Source organism: Schistocerca nitens, chromosome 7 (assembly GCF_023898315.1).
Source record: "Schistocerca nitens isolate TAMUIC-IGC-003100 chromosome 7, iqSchNite1.1, whole genome shotgun sequence".
Lineage (NCBI taxonomy): Eukaryota > Metazoa > Arthropoda > Insecta > Orthoptera > Acrididae > Schistocerca > Schistocerca nitens.
Window position 1 is genome coordinate 220,398,353 of NC_064620.1, and position 15,831 is coordinate 220,414,183.

Here is a 15,831-nt window from a genome sequence, read left to right on the forward strand (position 1 = left end):
GCGCCGTGCAGGTGAGCGCCACAATCAGGACTGCATACGACCGAGGCACACAGGGCCAACACCCGGCATCATGGTGTGGGGAGTGATCTCCTACACTGGCCGTACACCACTGGTGATCGTCGAGGGGACACTGAATAGTGCACGGTACATCCAAACCGTCATCGAACCCATCGTTCTACCATTCCTAGACCGGCAAGGGAACTTGCTGTTCCAACAGGACAATGCACGTCCGCATGTATCCCGTGCCACCCAACGTGCTCTAGAAGGTGTAAGTCAACTACCCTGGCCAGCAAGATCTCCGGATCTGTCCCCCATTGAGCATGTTTGGGACTGGATGAAGCGTCGTCTCACGCGGTCTGCACGTCCAGCACGAACGCTGGTCCAACTGAGGCGCCAGGTGGAAATGGCATGGCAAGCCGTTCCACAGGACTACATCCAGCATCTCTACGATCGTCTCCATGGGAGAATAGCAGCCTGCATTGCTGCGAAAGGTGGATATACACTGTACTAGTGCCGACATTGTGCATGCTCTGTTGCCTGTGTCTATGTGCCTGTGGTTCTGTCAGTGTGATCATGTGATGTATCTGACCCCAGGAATGTGTCAATAAAGTTTCCCCTTCCTGGGACAATGAATTCACGGTGTTCTTATTTCAATTTCCAGGAGTGTATCAGACGGCTTCTCATACAAAATTTTATTTTACAGGGTGTGTCAAAAAGGTATGGTACAACTTTAATGTCTTAAAGCGTCCAAACTAATTAAGACATTCACACTCTTTTTAGCTTATGTGACACACTATCGGGCCGGCCGCTGTGGCCGAGCGGTTCTAGGCGCTTCAGTCTGGAACCGCGCGGCCGCTACGGTCGCAGGTTCGAATCCTGCCTCGGGCATGGATGTATGTGATGCCCTTAGGTTAGTTAGGTTTAAGTAGTTCTAAGTTTTAGGGGACTGATGACCTCAGATGTTAAGTCCCATAGTGCTCAGAGCTATTTGAACCATTCGACACACCATCTCACAAAGTTTTTATGCCATTGAATTTCAACATGTGCACTTTTGGTGGCATACAAAATATCCAGTCTGTAATCGAGTTTTACCAACACTCGTCGCGGCCTAACCGCACCAACTGTGGCAATTGCAGCAAGGATTCGGTACTTTGAATCACTGATGTGATTGAAAAGTGTTTGGTAGACTGTTTCCCTCACATAGCTTCTTCGAAAGAAATGCATCGGTGCAATGTAATGTCAGGCTATATTGGAGCGAGGGAACTGGACTGCTAGCAATCCAGAGATCTGGAAACACCTAGTGTAGAACATATCGCACAGTCTGAGCCCAAGGTGGCGGTGCACCATCTTGCTGGAAAACGGTTCTGTCTTGGCTGTTAGCCACTTGCGGTAATGCAAACAGCTCCAGCATATCAAGGTAACTGCTAGAATCAACTGTTTTCGCTCAGAAAAAAAAATCGTCTCACAATGCGATCGTCAATCAGACAGCGCCAAACATTCACTTTCGGGGTTTCTCGTCACAATATGAAGATTGGTTGTGTTCCAAATGTGAACATCTTACAGACTGCAATTGTGTGTTTAGTCCAGTCTAAGTGATGGCCCAGAGTTATTCCTTCTGTGCCGTTTAGGATTAAGGTTGGAAGTCATGCTCTGATCTACTTGATAAAAACCTTTTTCTAAGCGACTAAGACTGCTAGCGTTTTAGATATGCTACGTTTCAAACCTATGTCTTGCGCTCATTCTGATACCAGTACATCGGCATTTATATCTGGATGGCTTCTAATATTTCTGGTTTTGCAGCCATCATATTCGTCTACGAGCAGCTCTTCCTAGAGCAGTTGGGAGGGCGCAGTGGCAAGACGTAATGTGGTGTGTGGTGCCGATGACAGATGGTTTTTTCGGTACGGGTATCGTGAGAAAGACCGCCTAAATTGTGGTCCTTCTCCGCGGTTGGCTGCAGCCTTCGGAAGCTGCGCGCAAAAATGGTAATCTTCTTTTATTAGTATTTGAAAAATTAAACAGTTCCTCGCTAAGAGCTTCTTACAGCCTCAAGATAATGGATTCACGACCTACGTGCTGTTTTCTCCGAAGGGGACAACAACTGTAGACGACTGCAGGTTGGTGAACATTTATTAGAACTTACGCATTCCACTCAGGCGGTGGAAGCAAATAGGCACCGAGCGTGTACTGCAGTCTCAGCACAAATGAGATCAGTGGCACGTCAAGTGTGGCGACACAGAGGAGCTATGAAGAAGAGAAATATTTTTGAGGGGAGGGGTTTTCATATGCACGTACATATCGCTTCTCCTTCACTCTCTTCTCTTTTTCGACTTGCTGTAGGCTCTGCAATTAGATATAACTGAAGGTCGTCAGCGTATAGGTGGTGTTTGCAGTGGGAGAGAATAGTTGACACATCATTAATGAGAAAAGAAATGGACGCATTGTTGGCCCTCCATTGTAACCTGTTACCTCAAATTCATTACACACTGTTGCCGGGATGTAAGGTATGAGTGGAACCACAGTAAAGCATTTGAAGGAAAATTTTGACTTATGAGTTTAGCAAGTTTTACAGACGGCAGTCAAATGAAAACGAGACCAATGGAAGAAAAGATAAAAAAAATTATTATTTCAAAAGTAATCGCCATAACTGTTAATACGAGGGCGTGCCTCCGAATTTCTTATGTGAAAACTCTTAAAGTTTTTAAAGAAAACAAACTTTATTAACATTCTTCATTCTTCTTGTCTACATATTTATTTCTCAACGTAGTCACTCTGGCGACGATCCAGTTTGTTGATACCGTCACCGTAGAATGTGTGATTTTGTTGACAGAGCCACAACCTCATCTCTGCTTGCATAGCTTCACCACTGTCGGAGTGAAATCCTCGAAGGTATTCTGTAAGTTTTGGAAACGGATGAAAATCAGATGAGGCCAAGTTGGGACTGGATGGCCGATGAACGACGACAGTGAATCCAAGGCGTCTGATTGTTGCGGATGTCGCAGATAACTGCTGTTGACACGATCATCACCATACACCGCATTAATTATTCTATTGATTTCAAATGGAGGCATGTTTTCTACGGTCAGATGCTTGATTACAACACGCTGTTTCTTACGCAACGACATAGCTACGTTACGCACCGCCATGTTACACGCTATAATTCGGGGCCGTCTAGTAGCAGAGGGATGCAACTTGCACCAGCGATGCGGGAAAGTCGAGCGAATGATGTGCATCACATGTAATACACCAATTGATATTGAGGACAGAGTAAAAAATTTGACGGCATTACTTTTCAGCACCATTTATTCCACTGCGAAATAAGATGGCCAATGCCGTCACGTAAATATGTTTGCGGTTTCTTGTGGAGCCATGATCGTACCCAGGCGAGTGTGAATAGGCCCACATGTTGCCAAGGTTGTTTCGCGTACCTTACAAGGGTTTTGTTGGGGAGCCCTTCCAAATTCTTCATACAGCCCCAATCTCTCCCTATGCGATTTCCAAATATTTTGACCCCTGAAGAAAGACATTCGTTGCCGTCGATTTGCTTTGAATAAGGAGCTTCAGTAATTACGCAAGCCAGTAACGCTTTCATCCACCTCTTGTCCTTATGCAATCAGTTATTAGGTCTACAACGTTGCTTCCTCCGTTTTGCAATAGACGACACTAGCGGAAAGTGGGTTTCAGGTGGTTGGTCATAGGTGTAGTACAATAAGCTTAGTCATTTGTAAACATAATGCCATAAAAATATTAGTCGATTTGTGATTGCATCATAGGGTTATTCTCGATTAAATACGTCAAATTACGTACAGGAGAAAGAAAACTGGCGTTCTACGGATCGGAGGGTGGAATGTCAGATCCCTTAATCGAGCAGGTAGGTTAGAAAATTGAAAAAGGGAAATGGATAGGTTAAAGTTAGATATAGTAGGAATTAGTGAAGTTCGCTGGCAGTAGGAACAAGACTTTTGGTTAGGCGAATACTGGGTTATAAATACAAAATCAAATAGGGGTAATGCAGGAGTCGGTTTAATAATGAATAAAAAAATTGGAGTGCGGGTAAGCACTCACAGAATAGTGAACGCATTATTGTGGCCAAGATAGACACGAAGCCCACGCCTACTACAAGTTTATATGCCAACTAGCTCTGCAGATGACGAAGAAATTGAAGAAATGTATGATGAAATAAAAGAAATTATTCAGATAGTGAAGGGAAACGAAAATTTAATAGTCATGGGTGACTGGAATTCGGTAGAAGGAAAGGGGAGAGAAGGATACGTAGTAGGTGAATATGGATTGGGGCTAAGAAATGAAAGAGGAAGCCGCCTGATAGAATTTTGCACAGAGCGCAACTTAATCATAGCTAACACTTGGTTCAAGAATCATAAAAGAAGGTTGTATACATGAAAGAAGCTTGGAGATACTGACAGATTTCAGATAGATTATATAATGGTAAGACAGAGATTTAGGAACCAGGTTTTAAATTGTAAGACATTTCCAGGGGCAGATGTGGACTCTGACCACAATCTATTGGTTATGAACTGTAGATTAAAACTGAAGAAACTGCAAAAAGTTGGGAATTTAAGGAGATGGGACCTGGATAAACTGAAAGAACCAGAGGTTGTAGAGAGTTTCAGGAAGAGCATAAAGGAACAATTGACAAGAATGGGGGAAAGAAATACAGTAGGAGAAGAATGGATAGCTTTGAGGGATGAAGTGGTGAAGGCAGCAGAGGATCAAGTAGGTAAAAAGACGAGGGCTAGCAGAAATCCTTGGGTAACAGAAGAAATATTGAATTTAATTGATGAAAGGAGAAAATATAAAAATGCAATAAATGAAGGAGGCAAAAAGGAATACAAACGTCTCAAAAATGAGATCGACAGGAAGTGCAAAATGGCTAAGCAGGGATGGCTAGAGGACAAATGTAAGGATGTAGAGGCTTATCTCACTAGGGGTAAGATAGATACTGCTTACAGGAAAATTAAAGAGACCTTTGGAGAAAAGAGAACAACTTGTATGAATATCAAGAGCTTAGATGGAAACCCAGTTCTAAGCAAAGAAGGCAAAGCAGAAAGGTGGAAGGAGTATATAGAGTGTCTATACAAGGGTGACGTACTTGAGGACAATATTCTGGAAATGGAAGAGAATGTAGATGAAGACGAAATGGGAGATACAATATTGCGTGAAGAGTTTGACAGAGCACTGAAAGACCTGAGTCGAAACAAGGCCCCCGGACTAGACAACATTCCATTAGAACTACTGACAGCCTTGGGCTAGCCAGTCTTGACAAAACTGTACCATATGGTGAGCAAGATGTATGAGACAGGCGAAATACCCTCAGACTTCAAGAAGAATATAATAATTCCAATCCCAAAGAAAGCAGGTGCTGACGGATGTGAAAATTACCGAAGAATCAGTTTAATAAGTCACAGATGCAAAATACTAACGCGAATTCTTTACAGACGAATGGAAAAAAGAGTAGAAGCCGACCTCTGGGAAGATCAGTTTGGATTCCGCAGAAATATTGGAACACGTGAGGCAATACTGACCCTACGACTTATCGTAGTGTAAGAGGTACGAGCAGATGTAATTTCGATGTATTGCTCATGCGCTGCCTGCGATATGCAAGGTCTCTGACCAGAGAGCAGTGTTGACTGCAGTAGGAACTGTGTAGCTGTAGCAGTAAGTAGTTGCTAGTCTGCAGTCTGCTCTGGTCTGATCTGGTGTATCGTGTTGGCTGGCCCGGTCGTGGTGCAGCGATGCCGGAGCCTGAGTATTAATGTATAAGGTAAAAAGCAGCCTCGCGCATATGTAGTAATGTTATCTCAAGTCCCATGTAAATGTTTTAAAAATCTTGTAATACTAATCTTCCTCATAAAAAGTAACTTTTAACAACCATTCATTTCAATTTAAAGAATTTACTAATTTCTCCCATCCATGATCATCCCGATTGTTGCAAAAGAAAAAAATCAGTTGCTTCCTTTCATAAATGACAAATCTATCGGCCAGCATTGTACAGGGCTGTGCCAAAAAAATTTATTGTAAGAGCAGATATATATGCGTTATCCGGCGACTTCATTGAGGTAAGAATTTTTCCTTTTTTTATGCAGAATGATCTTTCAGGGCCATGACGCTGCACTGCTGTCGTCCAAAATTTACCAGGTTAAATTCACAGTGAATTATTGAAAAGTCATAAGTGAGCGACAATTTAATTGAGAGGTTAGTTACATTATATTATTACGAGGTTACTGAATTTATTTTTTTGTTGGGACGTTACAATGTATGTGAACGACATAATTATAATTTTTACTGTTGAGAGGTTTAGGAATTTTTCTGTTTTGAGGTTACACTAAACGAGAATATTATTAATGTTAATATTTTCTATTGGGAGGTTACGGAATAAAATTTTGTGGGGAGGTTACACTTGACGACAACCGGCCAGGATCGTATTTTCTTTGTGAATTTCTGAGGAGTAGTCATATATCTGCTCTTATTTACTTAAATGTAGTTTGCATCTGGCGCAACGCATTTACTAACTTGTCATTCTTTCTTTCACAGATCATCGGCAATTTATTGCTCTTTGTTGTAACTGTATTTTCTCCATTTTTGCTTTGTCTTTGTTTCTTTTTGTGCATAATTTTGATTTGTGAAAAATACCGCGAAAAACTGTTAACAGTACATCGCGATGTGCAATGAGTGAAAAAGCTGACTCGAATAATTTGACCGATAATACTAGCGACAGTCAGTGTAATAGTGTTAATCCTCTAATTACTGATAATCAGTGCGTACCGACCACTAGTATTGAGTTAAATCCTAATGATAGGCAAACAAATTCAATTATGTCTACAGCAAATTTAACAATTGATGACGCGGCACGTTCCGATACAGTGATCGCTGCCCAGTTTGACACACCAGGTGTGCAAAATTTACGTAACGAACAGATAATTGTTTCTAACGAAGGTGAACAATGTAGTCAGATTTATTTGATTCCGATGTAGTGCCCAACAGTGCACGTGCGATTGGCAAACCTTTTCGCGAGTCAGACAATGACCAAATGGTTACACAAAACATGACACATGCAGATACTCCATCACACAGCACAGAGAATACAGCAACTAATTTTGGCTGGGATCAAGTTGTAGCATTATTACTACAACTCAAGAAAGAACAAGACGACCATTTCAAACGACTTAATGAATCGTACAAACAACTTAATGAAAAACAGGACAAACTTAATGAATCGTACAAGCAACGTAATGAAAATCTCAAACAATGGATTGAAAAACTAAACAACAGTTTCAAACAGTCGAATGAAAAACACGACAACTTTAATGAACAGAACAAACAACTTAGTGAACAGCCTACAGCCGTTGCCGTGCAACGTCATGATACTAAAGAACAATTACGTGAGGAAATCAAGGCTTGTGCTAGGAATAGTAGCGAAGAGTTACGTGATACACGTGTAGCCATAACGAAATTACTTAGAGATGAAAGTAGTGCAGTCACTGAACAATATTCTGAAAATGCAACACAGTTACGCGACGAGTTTAAATTAATGTCAGCAGAACTTTCACGCACTTCGGATACGAAAGTCGATAAGAAATTTGAACAACAGAACAGCCAAATTGACGAACGTTTTAAAGTGACAGAAATGAAAACCGTTTCACCCTCTAACACGGCACAGCATACGCCACATTCCGAATATTTCTCACACTCACACAGCCAGTGTAACTTAGGTGACTTAGAGAGAGTACATGACTTAGAAGATTCCGAACAGACACAGACAAATAGAGTCCCATGCAATCCTGAACCTGCTCAGACACTCAGAGACGATAATTTTAATTACAAACAGTCTCTATCGTTGAGAAAATTTAAGGTATGTAAGAACGACAGAACACACATACATCCTTTGGACTGGATACCACAATTTGCTTTTGTATTTTCTCCAGCTTGGCCTGTAATGCAGAAACTAGAATTGGCCTGGATACGACAATTTGCTTTTGAATTTTCACCGCCATTGCCTGTAACGCAGAAACTAAAATTTATTTGCAGCGCGTAATAGACCTCAGGGGATTCATTACGCTTCGATGAATATGTGCCATAGCGTGCACAGGGCCCCGAGCCGTAGTAGTGCTATTACATCTTTAGTTTTATGCACTGCTGCCTTCTCTTTTACAATCCTTTATATCTGTCAAAACAGCTCTTCAACTATCGATCTGTCTAGAATTAGGAATGAATAATGAAAACCTGATATGACAAGTTTTACCGAAAGTGACAGTTATTATACGCTCCAGAAACGACAACCACCAGAACTTTAATAACAGACAAAATTTTAATTATCAGTATCGTCAAAATTATCAGCAACAGGAACCACATTTTGGTAACAATAGAGGTTTTTCCCAACAACAGCAACAAAACCAGCCGGTTAGCATACCTAACCAACAATGTAATATGCAAGGTCAACCAAGCAAGCCGCCTGCACGTATAGCGTCGGCCACATCAAATAGTAACGCACAGCAACAAGGAAATAACTACGTACCGAAAACACACAATTTCAACTCATATCGCAATGCGCCGTATAGCAATGATTATTTTGACAGACGTAAAAGTAATGAGCACAATTTTCAGCGTACGTTTAATAACAGTCGGTCTTACCAGCAGCATAATCATCCGCAACAACAGATTATCATGAATGAACCAGACAGTAGATATCATCCCGAAAGTAATACGTCAGGACGAAATAACAGAACAGTACAAATAGTTGAAATGCCACAGCATCCTCCCGCGAATAACAGCACGTCAGAAAGAATTTGACTAGATACAGTACAGGTTGCATCTTCCAGCAACGCAAGCAATACTTTTGACACAGAGAAACTTGTTCACGAAAATGTTATTACTTTTGACGACATCCGAGACACTCTTTTTCATGAAAAACCTGTTATTCAAATAACCATTTCCTACCCTGTCATTGAAGTAAAGATTGGAGCATCCAAATTTTCAGCAGTAATCGATTCTGGATCACGTATGTCAGTTATAAATGAAGAAACTTTCAACGAATGTAACAAAGAGAATACCTATCCTACGTTACCATTAGGCAAAACTAAAGTAAAAGGAGCAGTATCTGGTAAAGGAGTAGATGTAAAGTTACAGACACACTTATCATTTTGTATTGCAGGTCATACGTTTCACTCAAATTTTTGGATTGTTCCCTTATTGACAACAGACGTTATTTTAGGTACGAATTTTCTGGTACAACATGATGCAATTATTGACTTTAAAAATTCGTATTTAATGTTAAAGGATGAAAATGTACAACTGGCATTAGAATTTCAGCACTCTTTATCTGTAGAAGAACAAACAATTAATCGGACAGAACTCATTTCTGCATCACGTAACATAGACTGCCATTCCACATTGTTGACAGATACGTACGTACACAACTATAATACTCCAGACGAAGCCGACTATGACGTTATACAGATGATTTCTGATAAAGTTAAACAGAGCAATGCAAATACAGACGAAGAACGCACGCAACTGCGCAAAATTCTTTTACAGCAAGCTCCAGTTTTTGACAACGTCCCTGGTACTATGTCCGGATTTATGTATGAATTTCAAGTTAAACAGCACGACACGTTTAAAGCCAAACATTATCCCATTCCGTATATTCACAGCGAACAAGTTAAGAAAGAATTGCAAGCTATGCTTGACCAAGGTATTATTGAACCGGCAGTTAGTCCGTACATAAACCCGCTCCATATTGTTAAGAAAAAGGATGGCTCACTTCGCCTCGTACTTGATTCGCGTCACATCAATGACATTATTATTAATGAAATAGAACGCCCTCAAACACTGGAAGAACTTCTACAGAAATTTCATGGCACTGCTATCTATTCCACATTAGATTTGAAATCGGGATTTTGGCAAATACAGCTCCATCCGAACTGCAGAAAGTACACAGCTTTTCTCTGTTTTGGTGACTGTTACCAGTTTTGCAAATTACCGTTCGGTTTAACAATTTCTTCAGCAGCATTTATTCGCGGTTTGAATACTATACTTCCGACAGAACTAAAAGACAGAATCACAACGTATGTAGACGACATTCTTATTGCAGAAGCTAACTGGTCTGAACAAAATCTGATTCTTGAACAACTGTTGCAAACTTTTCGTGCACAAGGACTCACAGTTAATCTTAGCAAATCACACTTTGGCAAAACTTCGATAAAATTTCTTGGACATGTAATTTCAGCAGAAGGTATTGCGCCTGACCCGGAAAAACTTCAAGCTTTACGTGACATTACTGTTCCAACGACGAAGAAACAACTACGCAGCTTTTTGGGTTTAATTAACTTTTTTCGTAAATTTATTCATTACTCTGCTTTAGACACCCCTAGATTATGTCAGTTGATAGGAAAAAACTCTATTTGGTCCTGCGATAGTCAAGCGTAGTCTGAATTTGTCAATCTGAAACAAGCTTTGTTGAATGCACCACTTTTATCGCATCCAGATCTTACTAGAAATTTTTCCATTACCACCGACAGTTCTAACACCGCTTTAGGCGTACACATTTTTCAGGAAATTGAAGAAGATGGTACTACAGTAATTAAAAACATCGCCTTTGCGAGTCGCATTCTGTCACCTGCTGAACGCTATTATTGTGTTACAGAACTTGAAACATTATGTGTTGTATGGGCATTTACGAGATTTAGGCATTTTCTTTATGAAAGACATACCACCGTTTACACAGATCATAGAGCTATACAGTTTTTACTTTCGGCAAAATTTACACACGACAGGTTAAGCAGATGGAAACTTTATTTACAGGAATTTAATTTTACAATTGTTCATATTCCCGGTACGCAAAATTTTGCAGCAGACGCACTGTCCCGTTCTCTAAGCAACAATCACCAAGACATCGCAACCAACTTTTGCAAAGCAAATTTCAGCGTCATGTACATTCAACAAGTCGCATTCGAAGACAACGTATGGAAAGAAATTAAACACCTTTGGCAAGATAGGAATAATGTAACCATTAGAAAACATTATACTGTACGCAATAACATTCTGTTTCGCCGCTCTCACCCTGACAGCAACAATTGGTTACTATGCATTCCTGACGAACTTTTTAACAAATTAATTTGGTATACTCATTTAAGTTACGCACATTATGGAGCCAGAAAATGTTTTCTTATACTGAGATAGAACTGTTATTTTGCCAACATGGAGAAACGTATACGACGAGTTTTAGCGTCATGTAAAATCTGCCAGAAAGCTAAGTCAGACACGACTTCACATATTCCTCCGTTACATCCCATTGCACCTGTTAAATTGAGACACATGGCCGCTGTAGACATTTTTGGTCCGATTCCCAGAACTAATAGAGGTTTTTGCTACATCTTTGTCGCTGTTGAACTCACTTCAAAATTTGTAACCATCACTCCGTTACGCAAAGCTACTGCTAAATCTGTTTCGAAAGCATTTGTAAAACATTTTCTATTTGATGTAGGGCATGTATTGAAAGTAATTTCCGACAATGGACCACAGTTTCGATCTGCTATATGGACACGTATGTTACGAGCTAGAAACATTTCTCCGATCTATATATCCAGGTATCACGCTTCTTCGAACCCTTGTGAACGACTAATGAAAGAAATTGGTAAACATATTGATTGGGATACACACATATTGTCATTTCAGGATGTAATTAACTCGATACCAAATGAATCTACTACGCTATCTCCGACTGTTGTATTGAAAAATGTTGAACCACCTAACAACATTGAAGAATTAGTATCCTTTCCTACATCTCGTCGACTACGCCACCATGAAATAATTGACATTGCACTCAACAACATCAAACATGCCGCAGAGCGCCGGAGAAGACAGCAAAAACAGGTTTGTACACGCCATGACTTTCACGTTGGACAGAAGATATTAGTACGCACACACTATTTATCCAACAGAGGAAAGAGTAGATGCAGTAAATTTGAGCTTCTATACACAGGTCCATATCGAATTCGCAGCATTCCTCACCCCAATGTAGTACACGTCGAAACTTTGGGTACCAGAAAAAGCAAAGGCAATCACCATGTCTCCAATGTTAAACCCTTTATTGAATGAACATACTTTATGATTGATCACACTGTAATGCCATTTCCTGATTTTTATATGACCACTTATGCAATTATATTTATATGACTACTTACTGATTATTATCATATTTTTTCCTGGCAAGTGCCCGGCAAGGTAAGGTTAGCAGGTCGCTTTTCTTGTCGTTACACATTAGACCGTGCACATTTTTCCAGGTAAACTTACATATTTTATGACCACTTATGCAATTCTATGTATGTGACTACTTACTGATGATTATCATATTTTTTCCTGGCAAGTGCCCGGCAAGGTAAGGTTAGCAGGTCGCTTTTCTTGTCGTTATATATAAGACCGTGCACATTTTCCATTTTTCGTGTATGTATGATTGTTTTCCTGTTTTGTTTGTATGCACTACGAAATCTTTAAGATATAACAAACACTAGTTGACTTTGACATTTTTCCTAATGATATCTCAATATCGTGACTATTCTACACTTTTGGCTACTGCATTATGAGACTGTGTGTACATTTTTACACCTGAACACTCTCTATGTTTTTGACATAATACGTTTTCTATCATGATATGCTGTATGCTTAATTATATCACTAGAAACAAGATTTTATTTAATGGGTATATGATTTAAATGCAAGATATTAATCCATTTTCATCATTTCCAGAAAGCAATAACGTGTAAAAGAAATAACTTAAACAAACCACAGTGGATTACTATGAAATGGGAATTTCACCTTCGGAATGAACGAAAGAAAATGCAATACCTCGTCATGAAGAGTAAATGGATCAGAATTAACAAGCATTAACATGAATACACTATACACATCGTATGATAGCAGTCTTAACTAATTATTTTTCTTTCAGAATACGAGGCGATTGATGCAGGCTGTCAGACAGAACTACACATCTTAGTTTTAGTGATGAAATATGCTAGAAATAAGAAACTCTATACTATGAATAGTTGTATGAAGTAAATGGTAATATGAATAATGAATAATGAAGTGTCTTTTTTGCAGAAGATAATGAATGATGATGAATAGTTACATGAAGAATATGCTAATATGAATAATGAAGTTTTTCTTTGCAGCTGATGATAGTGATGTAGTTATGGTAAAATGAATAATGAAGTTTTTCTTTGCAGATGAGGATAATGATGAAGTTTATATATTTACTGTTAGTTAAGAAATGCTATGTAGTTATTTAAGTATTTGTTGCAGTTCATTTTGACAGTATGTCTTATATCGCATGGTATAATGGCTGAATGTTTTGGAAAGAACAGCTAGAGTATATACATATTGAGTACACGTTTCATTACCTGTTAATGCGAAGTTCACTACTTTTCAGCATAATATGGGTTTCTTCTTTCAGCTGAATAATCCATTTTGTATTTTTTCCAGGAGAAGCTATTCATGAAATTAATGTGCTATAAGCAGTTAGTCATTAAATCTGTTCTAGTACTTGCATTTTTTTACCCATTTGTGTGTGTCATTCATGAATGTGATCACATATACTCTACTTGTCCCTAACCTTGCTACAGCTGACTCAGACGAATGACGTTATTAATCGTTATTTGCAGCAATAAGTCAAAAGCAAATATTTTCATGCCCCAGCAATTAATTATCGATCCCAACGCAATGCATTGCTAGCACAAAAAATGTATTACCAGTCCCAAATAATGCTACTAGTTTAAGAGACATTTCTAGTACTAAATATAACGCAAATTTCTCAGATGTATTGAACCCATTATATCTATGTATTACTGGAACACAGACCTTGAGTAATAGTTATAGTGTGTTACATTTTAAATATGTCCTATGTCACTTGAATGATGAGTTCTGAGTAATACTGAATGATGTTTTCTAACCACAGACCTTGAGTAATAGTTATAGTGTGTTACATTTTAAATATGTCCTATGTCACTTGAATGATGAGTTCTGAGTAATACTGAATGATGTTTTGTAATAATGCATAAATGCTATGCCAATAATTTCTGTAAATAATATTTTTGTTATACTCTACAAATGCTAAGCCAATAATTAACTCTCATTTTGAATGATGACTTCTGAATAATACTGAATAATGTTTTATAAAACTATATGAATACTTTGTAACTGGCCAATGAATGCCACTCTTTCTTATATTTTAAATTTGTCTTATGTCACTTACATGCTATTATATATGAATACCAGTAGCTTGATGCTACTCATTAACTCTTGTTTTGAATGATGACTTCTGAACAATGCATAAAAATGGTTTGTAACTGGCCAATGAGCGCCAATATTTACTGTAATTAGATGACTTATGAATAATGTTCTGTAATACTCCATATATAGTACAGAAATGTTTAGTAACTAGGCAATGAGTGCCAACAATTACTCAAATCGGTTGATAGACTAGTGTAATTCTCAATGATGACTAGCATAAGACTTAATGTCCTTCACCTTCTGACCTAATTACCAGAAATTACTGTAATATCCGTTTGTCCTGTCCATCCTCATGATCATAGAGCACAACATTTGGATTTTGCACTAATTCTACTAATTCTACAAGAATGTGGTGTTGACACGTCATGCTGTCCACCACCTTGAACGATGGAGATGTTATTATGGTCCCACTGTTTGGTGTACCTAATATACTACCAAAATGATAACATTGAATATTAATACAACATTTCAGTGTCTTGGCTACACTGAGTAATACTTCAGGGAAGAGAGCTTCAGATAGTCTCACTTGGTGTTGTGCTTCTGTAGAAGATATGGACTTTCAGTGCAGCTACGTGCAACCTACTGTGCTATAACCATGATGCAATCCTTCCCTTTCCTTTCCTAGTTCTTGTAAAACAGTAAAAAAATATATACAGTGTGTGTGCACTTTGTCATTTGTTAATATGTTTTGTACTCATTGCGTATCCTAGTTCTTGTAAAATGGTAAAAAAAATATATACAGTGTGTGTGCACTTTATGTCATTTGTTAATATGTTGTGTACTCATGGCATATCCTAGTTCTTGTAAAATGGTAAAAATATATACAGTGCGTGTGCACTTTATGTCATTTGTTAACATGTTTTGTACTCATTGCGTATCCTAGTTCTTGTAAAATGGTAAAAATATACACAGTGCGTGTGCACTTTATGTCATTTGTTAATATGTTTTGTACTCATTGCGTATACGTTTGGTCATTTCTTGATATGTTCTGTACTCAGTACATGTGCACTCTATTTCATTTCATGTTCTGCAATTATATATATGTATATACTCTGTGTCTGTAAACTTAGTTAATTAAGCAGATTTTAGAAAAATTTGTTGCTCATGGCAAGTCCAATTGACTCACCATCTCTGCCAAATTTTTGCCCCCCCCCCCAGTGGAGGGTTATGTAAGAGGTCCGAGCAGATGTAATTTCGATGTATTGCTCATGCGCTGCCTGCGATATGCAAGGTCTCTGACCAGAGAGCAGTGTTGACTGCAGTAGGAACTGTGTAGCTGTAGCAGTAAGTAGTTGCTAGTCTGCAGTCTGCTCTGGTCTGGTCTGGTGTATCGTGTTGGCTGGCCCGGTCGTGGTGCAGCGATGCCGGAGCATGAGTATTATTGTATAAGGTAAAAAGCAGCCTCATGCATATGTAGTAATGTTATCTCAAGTCCCATGTAAATGTTTTAAAAATCTCGTAATAATAATCTTTCTCATAAAAAGTAACTTTTAACAACCATTCATTTCAATTTAAAGAATTTACTAATTT